General features: G+C 43.3%; 1 protein-coding gene across 1 annotated transcript in view; it reads right to left on the bottom strand.

Annotated features, from left to right (window-relative positions):
- NEIL3 (nei like DNA glycosylase 3) overlaps positions 1-16,547 on the bottom strand; it is a 328,972-nt gene that overhangs the window by 117,272 nt on the left and 195,153 nt on the right. The window lies entirely within an intron of this gene.

Raw genomic sequence — 16,547 nt, 5'->3', positions numbered from 1 at the left:
CTGGTTTCGGACACAGAGAAGGTACGATAATCTCCTGGTTAATGTTTTTGTTAGAAACAACTTTTGGAAGAAAACCAGGTTTAGTACGTAAAACCACCTTATCTGCATGGAACACCAGATAAGGAGGAGAACACTGCAGAGCAGATAATTCCGAAACTCTTCTAGCAGAAGAAATTGCAACTAAAAACAAAACTTTCCAAGATAATAACTTAATATCAACGGAATGTAAGGGTTCAAACGGAACCCCCTGAAGAACTGAAAGAACTAAGTTGAGACTCCAAGGAGGAGTCAAAGGTTTGTAAACAGGCTTAATTCTAACCAGAGCCTGAACAAAGGCTTGAACATCTGGCACAGCTGCCAGCTTTTTGTGAAGTAACACAGACAAGGCAGAAATCTGTCCCTTCAGGGAACTTGCAGATAATCCTTTTTCCAATCCTTCTTGAAGGAAGGATAGAATCTTAGGAATCTTAACCTTGTCCCAAGGGAATCCTTTAGATTCACACCAACAGATATATTTTTTCCAAATTTTGTGGTAAATCTTTCTAGTTACAGGCTTTCTGGCCTGAATAAGAGTATCGATAACAGAATCTGAGAACCCTCGCTTTGATAAGATCAAGCGTTCAATCTCCAAGCAGTCAGCTGGAGTGAAACCAGATTCGGATGTTCGAACGGACCCTGAACAAGAAGGTCTCGTCTCAAAGGTAGCTTCCAAGGTGGAGCCGATGACATATTCACCAGATCTGCATACCAAGTCCTGCGTGGCCACGCAGGAGCTATCAAGATCACCGACGCCCTCTCCTGGTTGATCCTGGCTACCAGCCTGGGGATGAGAGGAAACGGCGGGAACACATAAGCTAGTTTGAAGGTCCAAGGTGCTACTAGTGCATCCACTAGAGCCGCCTTGGGATCCCTGGATCTGGACCCGTAGCAAGGAACTTTGAAGTTCTGACGAGAGGCCATCAGATCCATGTCTGGAATGCCCCACAGCTGAGTGACTTGGGCAAAGATTTCCGGATGGAGTTCCCACTCCCCCGGATGCAAAGTCTGACGACTCAGAAAATCCGCTTCCCAATTTTCCACTCCTGGGATGTGGATAGCAGACAGGTGGCAGGAGTGAGACTCCGCCCATAGAATGATTTTGGTCACTTCTTCCATCGCCAGGGAACTCCTTGTTCCCCCCTGATGGTTGATGTACGCAACAGTTGTCATGTTGTCTGATTGAAACCGTATGAACTTGGCCCTCGCTAGCTGAGGCCAAGCCTTGAGAGCATTGAATATCGCTCTCAGTTCCAGAATATTTATCGGTAGAAGAGATTCTTCCCGAGACCAAAGGCCCTGAGCTTTCAGGGATCCCCAGACCGCGCCCCAGCCCATCAGACTGGCGTCGGTCGTGACAATGACCCACTCTGGTCTGCGGAATGTCATCCCTTGTGACAGGTTGTCAAGGGACAGCCACCAACGGAGTGAGTCTCTGGTCCTCTGATTTACTTGTATCTTCGGAGACAAGTCTGTATAGTCCCCATTCCACTGACTGAGCATGCACAGTTGTAATGGTCTTAGATGAATGCGCGCAAAAGGAACTATGTCCATTGCCGCTACCATCAAACCGATCACTTCCATGCACTGCGCTATGGAAGGAAGAGGAACGGAATGAAGTATCCGACAAGAGTCTAGAAGTTTTGTTTTTCTGGCCTCTGTCAGAAAAATCCTCATTTCTAAGGAGTCTATTATTGTTCCCAAGAAGGGAACCCTTGTTGACGGAGATAGAGAACTCTTTTCCACGTTCACTTTCCATCCGTGAGATCTGAGAAAGGCCAGGACAATGTCCGTGTGAGCCTTTGCTTGAGGAAGGGACGACGCTTGAATCAGAATGTCGTCCAAGTAAGGTACTACAGCAATGCCCCTTGGTCTTAGCACAGCTAGAAGGGACCCTAGTACCTTTGTGAAAATCCTTGGAGCAGTGGCTAATCCGAAAGGAAGCGCCACGAACTGGTAATGCTTGTCCAGGAATGCGAACCTTAGGAACCGATGATGATCCTTGTGGATAGGAATATGTAGATACGCATCCTTTAAATCCACTGTGGTCATGAATTGACCTTCCTGGATGGAAGGAAGAATAGTTCGAATGGTTTCCATCTTGAACGATGGAACCTTGAGAAACTTGTTTAAGATCTTGAGATCTAAGATTGGTCTGAACGTTCCCTCTTTTTTGGGAACTATGAACAGATTGGAGTAGAACCCCATCCCTTGTTCTTTTAATGGAACAGGATGAATCACTCCCATTTTTAACAGGTCTTCTACACAATGTAAGAATGCCTGTCTTTTTATGTGGTCTGAAGACAACTGAGACCTGTGGAACCTCCCCCTTGGGGGAAGCCCCTTGAATTCCAGAAGATAACCTTGGGAGACTATTTCTAGCGCCCAAGGATCCAGAACATCTCTTGCCCAAGCCTGAGCGAAGAGAGAGAGTCTGCCCCCCACCAGATCCGGTCCCGGATCGGGGGCCAACATTTCATGCTGTCTTGGTAGCAGTGGCAGGTTTCTTGGCCTGCTTTCCCTTGTTCCAGCCTTGCATTGGTCTCCAAGCTGGCTTGGCTTGAGAAGTATTACCCTCTTGCTTAGAGGACGTAGCACTTTGGGCTGGTCCGTTTCTACGAAAGGGACGAAAATTAGGTTTATTTTTTGCCTTGAAAGGCCGATCCTGAGGAAGGGCGTGGCCCTTACCCCCAGTGATATCAGAGATAATCTCTTTCAAGTCAGGGCCAAACAGCGTTTTCCCCTTGAAAGGAATGTTTAGTAGCTTGTTCTTGGAAGACGCATCAGCTGACCAAGATTTCAACCAAAGCGCTCTGCGCGCCACAATAGCAAACCCTGAATTCTTAGCCGCTAACCTAGCCAATTGCAAAGTGGCGTCTAGGGTGAAAGAATTAGCCAATTTGAGAGCATTGATTCTGTCCATAATCTCCTCATAAGGAGGAGAATCACTATCGACCGCCTTTATCAGCTCATCGAACCAGAAACATGCGGCTGTAGCTACAGGGACAATGCATGAAATTGGTTGTAGAAGGTAACCCTGCTGAACAAACATCTTTTTAAGTAAACCTTCTAATTTTTTATCCATAGGATCTTTGAAAGCACAACTATCCTCTATGGGTATAGTGGTGCGTTTGTTTAAAGTGGAAACCGCTCCCTCGACCTTGGGGACTGTCTGCCATAAGTCCTTTCTGGGGTCGACCATAGGAAACAATTTTTTAAATATGGGGGGAGGGACGAAAGGAATACCGGGCCTTTCCCATTCTTTATTAACAATGTCCGCCACCCGCTTGGGTATAGGAAAAGCTTCTGGGAGCCCCGGGACCTCTAGGAACTTGTCCATTTTACATAGTTTCTCTGGGATGACCAACTTGTCACAATCATCCAGAGTGGATAATACCTCCTTGAGCAGAATGCGGAGATGTTCCAACTTAAATTTAAACGTAATCACATCAGGTTCAGTCCCTGAATCAGTAATTTCTCCCTCAGACAAAACCTCCCTGGCCCCATCAGACTGGGTTAGGGGCCCTTCAGAACCATTATTATCAGCGTCGTCATGCTCTTCAGTATCTAAAACAGAGCAGTCACGCTTACGCTGGTAAGTGTTCATTTTGGCTAAAATGTTTTTGACAGAATTATCCATTACAGCCGTTAATTGTTGCATAGTAAGGAGTATTGGCGCGCTAGATGTACTAGGGGCCTCCTGAGTGGGCAAGACTCGTGTAGACGAAGGAGGGAATGATGCAGTACCATGCTTACTCCCCTCACTTGAGGAATCATCTTGGGCATCATTGTCATTGTCACATAAATCACATTTATTTAAATGAATAGGAATTCTGGCTTCCCCACATTCAGAACACAGTCTATCTGGTAGTTCAGACATGTTAAACAGGCATAAACTTGATAACAAAGTACAAAAAACGTTTTAAAATAAAACCGTTACTGTCACTTTAAATTTTAAACTGAACACACTTTATTACTGCAATTGCGAAAAAATATGAAGGAATTGTTCAAAATTCACCAAATTTTCACCACAGTGTCTTAAAGCCTTAAAAGTATTGCACACCAAATTTGGAAGCTTTAACCCTTAAAATAACGGAACCGGAGCCGTTTTTAACTTTAACCCCTTTACAGTCCCTGGTATCTGCTTTGCTGAGACCCAACCAAGCCCAAAGGGGAATACGATACCAAATGACGCCTTCAGAAAGTCTTTTCTAAGTATCAGAGCTCCTCTCACATGCGACTGCATGTCATGCCTCTCAAAAACAAGTGCGCAACACCGGCGCGAAAATGAGGCTCTGCCTATGATTTGGGAAAGCCCCTAAAGAATAAGGTGTCTAAAACAGTGCCTGCCGATATTATTATATCAAAATACCCAGATAAAATGATTCCTCAAGGCTAAATATGTGTTAATAATGAATCGATTTAGCCCAGAAAAAGTCTACAGTCTTAATAAGCCCTTGTGAAGCCCTTATTTACGATCTTAATAAACATGGCTTACCAGATCCCATAGGGAAAATGACAGCTTCCAGCATTACATCGTCTTGTTAGAATGTGTCATACCTCAAGCAGCAAGAGACTGCTCACTGTTCCCCCAACTGAAGTTAATTGCTCTCAACAGTCCTGTGTGGAACAGCCATGGATTTTAGTGACGGTTGCTAAAATCATTTTCCTCATACAAACAGAAATCTTCATCTCTTTTCTGTTTCTGAGTAAATAGTACATACCAGCACTATTTTAAAATAACAAACTCTTGATTGAATAATAAAAACTACAGTTAAACACTAAAAAACTCTAAGCCATCTCCGTGGAGATGTTGCCTGTACAACGGCAAAGAGAATGACGGGGGTAGGCGGAGCCTAGGAGGGATCATGTGACCAGCTTTGCTGGGCTCTTTGCCATTTCCTGTTGGGGAAGAGAATATCCCACAAGTAAGGATGACGCCGTGGACCGGACACACCTATGTTGGAGAAACTTCCTTTAGAAGAAGCGCAAATTCCTAAAACTAAAGTCTGGTTCCTCCGCAGCTGGAGGTTGAGAGGCAGCAGATCAAACTCTGAAGTCTCAGAAAGAACTTCATCCTCGGATAACCCTATCGGTTAAAACCAAAATGTATTTGATGTACTCTAGGAAGGAGTGCAATATGTAACTTTTCACTTGCGCTTAGCAGGGCGAGGTAAAGCATTAAGGCCGCAGACACCGCCGCCTGAACTGCGCAGTAATGTTTGGAGAAAAAAGGCCCCCTCCAGATGGAGATCCGCAGTGCTACAGGAAAACTGTATGTGTATAGAGATAACAATATAGGGTACGCACCTCACTGGACGATAACTCCTCAGAGGTGGACGGCTCTGTGGTATCAAACATATCACATTATCAAGGCATATGGAACATAACTATCACATTATCAAGGCATATGGAACATAATTGAGAGGGCCTCCTCACTATATAAACAGGAATTACTCTTTAGGAATAGAGGGAGTGCCCTCTAAAGTAACAGAATCCTTCATCGCTAGTGCAATAACTGGAGAACTAGAGAAATAAAACATCTTATTTTATTCAAAAAACGGCACCCTTATACCCCAATGGCTGGGGCACTCACCATCCCTTATTACGCAAACAGTACAGAGGTCTCCAAAAGGGGAACACAGAACCTCACTCGAGGCCCCCCCGAGGAGAGGTTACACCCAGAGCCCAAAGGAGGTGTAATCCTGGCCCCTCTGCCTGTAAGCCCAGGAAGCTAACAACTATGCCCACCTAGATCCTGAAAATGACGTTTCTCAGAACCCACACCCAGCCGGACCAACCCATCAGCGGATCCGAAACAGGGGAACAGAAGAACCCCGAAACCAGCTCAAGAACAAGCGCAAGAATGGCCATAGCCATCCCCACAGAGCACAGGTACCAACTGACTCCTAAAACAGACGACAAGGCCGTAGACGCAAAGGATCTAGCAAAAAGCCCCAACCCAGAGACACACCCCTCTCCGATAAGTTAACCCACACTTCCAACCTCCTGAATCCAGGAGAAGCCCCAAGAAAGGGACTACATCTCCATAAGAAGGAGCATAACCCCTTAAGAAAAGGGATGGAGCCAGAAGGGCAACATCTGCCCTCAAAGCACGAAGCCACCGGCTAAAGGAGAGATCAATCCCCAACACAGATGTCCTTCGAAAGGACCCCACTAAAAGTAGCTTGCCAACACACATCCCCTGTGTAATGGATGCAGCAGACACACTGTAAACCCATTCGCCTGCAAAGCAGTGAATCCAAGGGTTACCCTAGCAAGCTGACCTAGGGAATCCAACCCTAAGGTGCATCAAGCCTAATGAGTAACAGACATTAAGAAAACCTGGCCAATCATGACCAGGTCAGGTAGATTGAGTAAAGGAAGTACCGGGGAACCCCAAACCAGCCCTTAGGCCTAAGATTCCAGTAACAACCCATAACTGGGTCCACAAGGGAAAATGCCGAGCGAAGTCTCAGCAACCGGAAGCCTCAGGGAGAAAACAGGTCCAGGCACCCAATTGTGCAATCAAACAATACCTCGTCTGACAAAACACCAGACACAAGGGATATGAATGCAATATCTAGATCAATCCAGATAACGAGAAGAACTTGTAAGTCCCGACCAAAGGAAGGAACCACCCCTTGCTAAAGTCCTATGTTCCAAGGAGCAAGGTGAAAGAAGTCTTATTACGACCCTAGAGCCCCTAGACCTCTCAAACAGACTCAGGACAACAAAGCAAGGGATACTTTGAGGTCAAAACCCCTCGAGCAGTGCTAGTCTCCACATCACCTCCATACAAACAGAGGAATACAGGGAGAAAAGGCGCAGCGCCTTGCCAGCTCTGGGAAGCTCCGAGCTAAGCCCAATGTCCCCACAGGCATCAACCATCTCCCGGAAGGAACCCAGGTCCCTAAAAAGGAGACCTAACTCACCCAGAGACGGAAGAAGACCAAGAAGGTCTTATAACTGAGCTAGACAGTACACGGTTAATGTGCAATAGCTGCAGCTGGTTACATTAAACAGCTTGCGAGCACACATTCAAGGTGTAAGAGCTGCAGCTGGTTTCAAACTGAAAAACTTCTGCATGCTAGTCAGCTATACACACTACTAGCTGTTGATGGACCAAGTCCAAAAAAGGACACATCTAGAGCCTTAAAAAAGAAGGCCAAACTGCTTAAACAGCGGTAAGAGGGCACTATAACCCTCCACTGCGTGGGGGAGGAAACTCTAGGGTCCAATAATACCAGATGTAAGAGAGTGACGCAGCCGAAACTCCACTGACCCAGCCATCCATGATTGAAGGCTATAAGGACTGAAACAATACTTCTTGCCTCACGGACCCACAGGTCCTCTTGAATGCTTAGTTGAAACATGTAAAACAAATGATAACCTGAGCACTCGGCGTCTCGACCTGACCAGCCAAGCAGAACAGCGTCACGTGTCTGAACATCCACAAGGTAGAACGAACCCAACAGGACCAGCCTGCACCCAGGGCCCTAACCGTCAATCTGCATAAATCCTCCCTCAGAGGCGAAGAAAGGAAAACAGACATTTTTAACATAGGACTAACATGTCCAAAACAACTTCCGAAGCAGTAACAGAGTATCGATCCCAGAAGGTTCTGAAGGAAACAAACAAAATAAAAAACATCCTATAGGATAAAAAGAAAATATGAGGCAACCTGGAGCTTAACGTCCAAGAAGACACAGGCCTACCAGCAGGACCAGCAAAACGGAGCCCTGATCTTCCATAAACTGGGAAAGATCTCAAAATAACAATCAGGAGATTACATCATCCCCACATGTCTAATGAGGTGCACCATTCGAATTAGCAGACTGAAAATTCCGATAAGGATAGGGTCATTTAATAACTGAAAAACATGTCTGAGTAATACGCAAAGGCGCACAATTCTGCAACAAAAGCCACAACACTCAGAGACAGTTACACCCGCAGGGAACTGTAGAGGCCCTCCCCAAGGCGGGAGACCCGGGACAATAGGACACAAGCACAATCGCAAATAAATGTCTGGACTCTGCAGACGAATAATGGCAAAATATAAGTGGAAGCGAAAACGTGCTGCAACCTCCGGGGGGGGGGGGGGGAACACGACGCCCTGCATGGAGGAATAATCATAAACTGGGTTACCCTCATGTGTAGAAGTATGGAATGGTAGGGAACTCGCCTCTCGGAGGCTGAACCTTGATTCCCCAAGCCGAAGAACAAGGCGCTCTCATATGGCATACAGAACATAACTGGTTGATATGTGTCAACGAGGCCAATCCGGATTCGTCACCGGACGCAGAATCTGAATCTTAAAAAAAAAAAGTCTCAGTATCAGAATCCTCTATAACTTGATAGAGGATATGCAAATATGGACTAAAGAATTAAAATTAAACGGCACCTCACACCCACAATGGCTGGGGCACTCTCCATCTCCTATAAACCAGACCCCTGCGGACACGGTAAGGAAAGCAGAAATGGAAGACTGAGCGTAATTATGCCCGGCCACAAGGTGAACCGTACAGTCCAAAAAAGCACGCCCAACCACAAGGTCGCGTCACTTCCAGAGGCCTTAATGTTCCAAACTATGAGCCCAATTAACACCACACATAAGCAGGTTGAATCACATAACAAACATAATTCAAAAAACCCTGTTTAATAACCCCCTCAGGAGATATTAAACCTTGATTAGAAGATACTAAAGGAGACTCACTTAGACCCTTATGTTAAGTTAGACCAGCAAGGTGGTAGCCTCTCGGGAAAACATTTCTATTACAGTACATTCATAAAGAAAAGTAAAATGAAATGATCCTACTGGAATCTACGCCGTGGAACAAGAACACGGCCCTTCAAGTGTGACGGATAGTAGCAAAGCCTCCACCATGGACTTCAGAGAAGAAAGCAGGCAGCGGAGCAAAGTTCGACAACGCTGATTGCTTGAGGAGCTATTAACATGAGACGGGATGGTTTCGCAGAAAGACTCTCCCTGCATCTCCAGACTCTAACTTTCATCCAAGTCCTCACTGAGAGACTGATAGGATTACTTAAAACTCCTGTCCCATGTCGAAGAGTACTACCCTTCATAAGAGACAAAATAAATTCTGACACTTCTCTGCCAACCTCCTGGGACGAAAGGCAAAGAATGACTGGGGGATGAGGGGAGTAGGAGTATTTAAGCCTTTGGCTGGGTGTCTTTGCCTCCTCCTGGTGGCCAGGTTCTTATTTCCCAAAAGTAATGAATGTAGCTGTGGACTCTTTCCATTTAAGAAGAAAAGAAGACAGCACAATCTCCAGAGCTCCAAAATTTAGGTAGCAGACAAGATACCGCAGGGGGAAGAAAACGGCCAAAAGGCCCGAGCTTCCAGAAACAGTTGACCAGAAAACTAGCCCCAAGAAAGGGAAAAAGAGAGGCACAAACAACCTCGACCCTTTAAGGAAGAGGTAGCATTGCCAATGGATTCAAAAACGACAATCCAAGAAAAAATACCAATAGAGGAGACGAGTAATCGCCACCTAAACCTGGGACCACAGATTTTCAAGAAGTCATCTGAACTTCCAACCCTGTTGGGAAGGAGAAAATGCTAGCTCACGAACCAAAGTCAGGAACCCCCAAAGTAAGCCTTAGCAGGATCCGAGCTCGGTAACCCCACCAACCATCAGGAATAGGACATTGAGGACCGAGTAACATCCCATCTGATACCCAAACCAAAGGAATAAACGAGGACCGGCGTGACGTCTAGGAACAAAAGGCCTCCTATAACATACAAAACCAAGAAAGTGAACTCTTCATCAGAGTAAGCAACTCAGCACCCCAACCGGGACACACGGTTACAACTGGCACCATGTGGTAGATACGGACCTCAAGGAACAGAAAAACAGAATTTATGTAAGAACCATGAGGTAGTGACGTATGGGATATACAATCCTACCAGGAGGGGCAAAGTTTACCAAACCTCAAAATGCCTATAAATACACCCCTCACCACAACCACAATTCAGTTTAACGAATAGCCAAGTAGTGGGGTGATAAAGAAAAGGAGTAAAAAGCATCAACCAAGGAATTTGGAAATAATTGTGCTTTATACAAAAAATCATAACCACCATAAAAAGGGTGGGTCTCATGGACTCTTGCCAATATGAAAGAAATTAATCAGGTAAGCTCTTACATAAATTATGTTTTCTTTCATGTAATTGGCAAGAGTCCATGAGGTAGTGACGTATGGGATAGTAATACCCAAGATGTGGAACTCCACACAAGAGTCACTAGAGAGGAAAAAAATAATAACAGCCATTTTCCGCTGACAAAAAAATAAATCTGCCACCCAAAATATAAGTTTATTCTCATAATGAAAAGAAAAAACTCAAACATAAGTAGAGGAATCAAACTGAAACAGCTGCCTGAAAAAACTTTTCTACCAAAAACTGCTTCCGAAGAAGCAAATACATCTAGACAGTAGAATTTAGTAAATGTATGCAAAGAAGACCAAGTTGCTGCTTTGCAAATCTGATCAACTGAAGCTTCATTCTTAAAAGTGGAGACTGATCTAGTAGAATGAGCTGTAATTCTCTGAGGCAGGGTCTGACCTGACTCCAAATAAGCCTGATGAATCAAAAGCTTTAACCAAGATGCCAAGGAAATGGCAGAAGCCTTCTGACCTTTCCTAGAACCAGAAAAGATAACAAATAGACTAGAAGTCTTCCTGAAATCTTTAGTAGTTTCAATATTTCAAAGCTCTTACCACATCCAAAGAATGTAAGGATCTCTCCAAAGAATTCTTAGGATTAGGACACAAAGAAGGGACAACAATTTCTCTATTAATGTTGTTAGAATTCACAAGCTTAGGTAGAAATTTAAATGAAATACACAAAACTGCTTTATCCTGATGGAAAATCAGAAAAGGAGATTCACAAGAAAGAGCAGATAATTCAGAAACTCTTCTAGCAGAAGAGATGGCCAAAAGGAACAACACTTTCCAAGAAAGTAGTTTAATGTCCAAAGAATGCATAGGCTCAAACGGAGGAGCATATAAAGCCTTCAAAACCAAATTAAGACTCCAAGGAGGAGAAATGGATTTAATGACAGGCTTGATACGGACCAAAGCCTGTAAAAAACAGTGAATATCAGGAAGTTTAGCAATCTTTCTGTGAAATAAAACAGAAAGAGCAGAGATTTGTCTATTCAAGGAACTTGCAGACAAACCCTTATCCAAACCATTCTGAAGAAACTGTAAAATTCTAGGAATTCTAAAAGAATGCCAGGAAAATCTTCCTAGAAACAGATTTACGAGCCTGTAACATAGTATTAATCACTGAGTCAGAGAAACCTCTATGACTAAGCACTAGGCGTTCAATTTCCATACCTTCAAATTTAATGATTTGAGATCCTGATGTAAAAATGGACCTTGAGACAGAAGGTCTGGCCTTAATGGAAGTGGCCAAGGTTGGCAACTGGACATCCGAACAAGATCCGCATACCAAAACCTGTGAGGTGCTGGAACTACCAGCAACACAAACAATTGTTACATGATGATCTTAGAAATCACTCTTGGAAGAAGAACCAGAGGCGGGAAGATATAAGCAGGTTGGTAACACCAAGGAACTGCTAACACATCCACCGCTTCCGCCTGAGGATCCCTGGACCTGGACAGGTACCTGGGTAGTCTCGTTTAGATGGGAAGCCATCAGATCTATTTCTGGAAGACCCCACATCTGAACAATCTGAGAAAACACATCTGGATGGAGCGACCACTCGCCCGGATGTAAAGTCTGACCGTCAGCTGAGATAATCAGCTTCCCAATTGTCTATACCTGGGATATGAACCGCAGAAATTAGACAGGAGCTGGATTCCATCCAAACAAGTATCCGAGATACTTCTTTCATAGCTTGGGGACTGTGAGTCCCACCCTGATGATTGACATATGGCACAGTTGTGATATTGTATGTCTGAAAACAAATGAACGGTTCTCTCTTCAACAGAGGCCAAACCTGAAGAGCCCTGAAAATATCACGGAGTTCTAAAATATTGATTGGTAACATCTCCTCTTGAGATTTCCAAACCCCTTGTGCTGTCAGAGATCCCCAGACAGCTCCCCAACCTGAAAGACTTGCATCTGTTGTGATCACAGTCCATGTTGGACGAACAAAAGAGGCCCCTTGAATTATACGATGGTGATCTAACCACTAAGTCAGAGAGAGTCGAACATTGGGATTTAAGGATATTAATTGTGATATCTTTGTATAATCCCTGCACCATTGGTTCAGCATACAAAGCTGGAGAGGTCTCATACGAAAACGAGCAATGGGGATCGCGTTCGAAGCTGCAGTCATGAGACCTAAAACTTCCATGCACATAGCTACTGAAGGAAATGATTGAGACTGAAAGTTCCGACAAGCTAAAACCAATTTTAATTGTCTCTTGTCTGTTAGAGACAGAGTCATAGACACTGAATCTATCTGGAAACCTAAAAAGGTGACCCTTGTCTGAGGAATCAAAGAACTTTTTGGTAAATTGATCCTTCAATCATGTCTTTGAAGAAACAACACTAGTTGATTTGTGTGAGATTCTGCAGAATGTAATGACTGAGCTAGTACCAAGATACCGTCCAAATAAGGAAACACCACAATAGCCCGTTCTTTAATTACAGAGAGTAGGGCACCTAGAACCTTTTAAAAGATTCTTGGAGCTGTCGCTAGGCCAAATGGAAGAGCGACTAATTGGAAATGCTTGTCTAGAAAAGAGAATCTCAGAAACTGATAGTGGTCTGGATGAATCGGAATATGAAGATATGCATCCTGTAAGTTTATTGTGGACATATAATGACCTTGCTGAACAAAAGGCAGAATAGTCCTTCTAGTCACCATTTTGAAAGTTGGCACTCTTACATAACGATTCAAAATTTTCAGATCCAGAACTGGCCTGAATGAATTTTCTCTCTTTGGGACAATGAATAGATTTGAATAAGACCCTGTTCCTGAAACAGAACTGGAATGATTACCCCTGAAAGCTCCAGGTCTGAAACACACTTCAGAAAAGCCTGAGCCTTTCCTGGATTTGCTGGGATGCGTGAGAGAAAAAATCTTCTCACAGGAGGTCTTACTCTGAATCCTATTCGGTAACCTTGAGAGAAAATACTCTGAATCCATTGATTTTGGACAGAATCTGCCCAAATGTTTTGGAAGAATCTTAATCTGCCCCCTACCAGCTGAGCTGGAATGAGGGCCGCACCTTCATGCAGACTTGTGGGCTGGCTTTGGTTTCTTAAACGGTTTGGATTTTCTCCAACTTAAAGAAGGTTTCCAGATTCTTTGGGGGAAGGATTAATTTTCTGTTCCTTATTTTGTCGAAAGGAACGAAAACGGTTAGAAGCTTTAGATTTACCCTTAGGTCTTTTATACGGAGGCAAAAAAACTCCCTTTCCCCCAGTGACAGTTGAAATAATCGAATCCAACTGAGAACTAAATACCTTATTACCTTGGAAAGAAAGATAGTAATCTAAACTTAAATACCATGTCAGCATTCCAATATTTGAGCCACAAAGCTCTTCTAGCTAAAATAGCTAGAGACATAGATTTAACATCAATTTTGATGATATCAAAAATGGTATCACAGATAAAATGATTAGCATGTTGAAGCAAGCGAACAATGCTAGACAAATCAGGATCCGTTTCCTGTTGCGCTAAACTTTCCAACCAAAAAGTTGATGCAGCTGCAACATCAGACATAGAAATGGCAGGCCTGAGAAGATAGCCAGAATATAAATAAGCTTTCCTTAGATAAGATTCAAGTTTCCTATCTAAAGCGTCTTTAAAAGAAGTACCATCTTCCTTAGGAATAGTAGTACGTTTAGCAAGAGTAGAAATAGCCCCATCAACTTTGGGGATCTTTTCCCAAAACTCCAATCTAACTGCTGACAAAGGATACAATTTTTTAAACCTTGAAGAAGGAATAAAAGTACCACTAGGCCTATTACATTCCTTAGAAATCATATCAGAAATAGCATCAGGAACTGGAAAAACCTCTGGAGTAACCACAGGAGGTTTATAAACAGAATTTAAACGTTTACTAGTTTTAATTTCAGGAGGACTAGTTTCCTCAATATCAAATGTAATCAACACCTCTTTTAACAAGGAACGAATATACTCCATTTTATTTTTTTTTAGCATTTTTTATTGAGGAATCATGAGCAGAACATAATATAAATTAATACAAATAATTCTGTGTAGGCTACACCAGCAAGTGTTACATTTTCAGATTTTCCAAGTCAAGAGATGGATAAACTCACAGGCACATGAAACTAAGAACAAAGATAAAACCTACACAGTAACATAACTTAGATACATTCAAATAGATTTTCCTTTTAGTTTAAAACATATGATAAATATCCTCATTTCTGCCCCTTCAACAAATAGACCTCTCTTGGGTCCTTGGATTATGTGAGAAACGATATAGGAGTTATATAATCATGGGGAAACAAACAAAAAAACAAACTACTATACAATCCAAATGCTATAATACAGGTATGTTAAAAACCAAAACAGGATCAGATGGCAGTGTTCTGAGATGTGCTAATAAATAAAAAGATTACCTGCAGTGTAAAGTAAGTTGTGATGCAGTAGGTATAGAGGTGATAATGTGAATATGAGGATGGAAGGAGGCTAGTCTTGTCGCTCTAATTGCATTGTTGTATGACCAAATTAATCTGATATGAATATGCTGCCATCTAGTGGTCTGAGGATAAAATATATTTCACATTGAAAGCAAGCAATTTCTGTTATGTTACGATGTGCACTGGCTCTGTCTGCTCAGGGTATGTTAAAAACAAGTTAATGTACCAAGCTGATCAGGATCTCACGCTAATATTGCTATACATCAAATAAAGCTTACAAACTCGATGTTCATAACACAACAGATAAACAAGGTTAAACTAGGAACAGTGTGGAACTATTAAAGCTTCTCGTAATTTAACATAAACATCCCAAACCTAACAACATATTTTGAATACTTTGCCACAAAATCATTCTGACAGGCAGCTGCCATAAGCAGCAACTGTGCTGGATGATGGGAGCACTTTACCTCCAGTTAACCCCCTGTGTCCAGCTGGCCATAGTAGGCGATAGAGGTATGAGTTTTTATGCAGTGACTACCAAGCCAGTTCAACTTGATCAGAGAGATAAAGTTCCCAATAGTGTTTCGTGTGGCTATTAGAGCTAAAGGACCTGTTAAACTGGACAATGTCTCTGGTGCTCTAAGCCTGCTACAGAGTATCCTAGAAGAGTGAGCCCACATGTAGGCGTGATCTTTTAAGGTTGGTGCTGTGTCTCTTACTTTGTGATGAGTTCCATATAATGGTTCAGTCTTGGGTGCTATCTCTGAAATCCCCACTTTAGTGAAACCTGACCCGGTATCTACTTTATGCTGAGACCACGCTGCTGTGCCCTTCTCTGCTGATATTTGTGCTGCGACACTAGTGATCTGGCTTTGAGGTTCCTGGGGAGCTGTGTTTTACCCCTATGTGCTGCGAGAAGTGTGTCTGCCTTCTGTGCTTGTACCGCTCCGTACAGCTCCTGTGTAGTAGGAGAGGGGTCAGTTATAATTGAGCCTGTCTGGATTTGTCCCAGTAAATGAACAGTAGTGGGTATCTTACTCTCCTGCTCTACCTCCAAGCGCTGCATTAAATATTCATATGGAGTTCCATCTATCAGCTTTAACATGCGTGCAGTTAATCTTGCCATAAGTTCCTCGTGGTTTAGCTGGCTGTGTTCCTCCGCCATGCTGGACATCCTCTGCTTGTTGCAAATATTTTATAAACAAGTTTTAACTTTTTCCCCGCTGTTAATGGTATGTAGGTTCAGCCCTCTGATCCGTTAGAGCTGTTTGATGATGATGGGTCGTAGAGACTCAGTAAGTCAGGTTACTCTGACAGCACTGATCACCCGGCTCTACCCGGGGGAGGTGATTGCCTAGGAAAAGTAGGCTGCCGCCATAGGCCCTTGAACTCCGATCTGGACCTCCAGTGTCATGAAAATAGCTAAAAATAGGAAAATATAGTGCCACAATAGCAAGTACTGTGGGGTGTTTAGATGATATGTTCTATTCTTGCTGTTTAAAGATAATAACCGGCGGATTATTAAAGATTCCTCTGGAGCCCACAGAAAATGTGTCCTATCCAGAACACAGCTCGGACACGCCCCCGAATATACTCCATTTTAACTAGATATGTTTGTCAGTGTCAATATCTGAGGAAGGATCTTCTGAATCAGATAGATCCTTATCAGAGAAGGATAATTCAGTATGTTGTCAGTCATTTGAAATTTCATCAACTTTATGAGAAGTTTTAAAAAATATAATTTATGCTTACCTGATAAATTCATTTCTCCTGTAGTGTAGTCAGTCCACGGGTCATCCATTACTTATGGGATTATTTCTCCTCCCTTACAGGAAGTGCAAGAGGATCACCCAAGCAGAGCTGCTATATAGCTCCTCCCCTCTACGTCATATCCAGTCATTC

The sequence above is a fragment of the Bombina bombina genome, chromosome 2, assembly GCF_027579735.1.
Source record: "Bombina bombina isolate aBomBom1 chromosome 2, aBomBom1.pri, whole genome shotgun sequence".
Classification (NCBI taxonomy): Eukaryota; Metazoa; Chordata; class Amphibia; order Anura; family Bombinatoridae; genus Bombina; species Bombina bombina.
This window is presented reverse-complemented; position numbering and strand designations above follow the sequence as displayed.